Source organism: Penaeus monodon, chromosome 21 (assembly GCF_015228065.2).
Source record: "Penaeus monodon isolate SGIC_2016 chromosome 21, NSTDA_Pmon_1, whole genome shotgun sequence".
In the NCBI taxonomy this organism is placed as follows: Eukaryota; Metazoa; Arthropoda; class Malacostraca; order Decapoda; family Penaeidae; genus Penaeus; species Penaeus monodon.
The window spans coordinates 45211650-45211917 of record NC_051406.1 but is presented as its reverse complement, the minus strand read 5'-3'; positions in this window follow the sequence as shown (position 1 = coordinate 45211917).

Here is a 268-nt window from a genome sequence, read left to right as displayed (position 1 = left end):
GCAAGTCTTAACATTTCGGGTTCATGCTTTCACGCCAGATAGAGAGAAACAGAGGCGCTGTAATAAACAGTCAAAACATACCTTTTGCATGATAATTTGGATGCTAAATAAGAGCTCATTCACTGAATAACCTAAATTAGGGTTCCCACTGCCGATTCTCCAGCGAATATATGAGCGGGGATTCTCGGGAAACCCTTAAGAGATGTTCTACGCTATTATTGTATGCTGCAGGACTCCGCAGCTGCAGGTAATCAGTTTAAGATTGTGA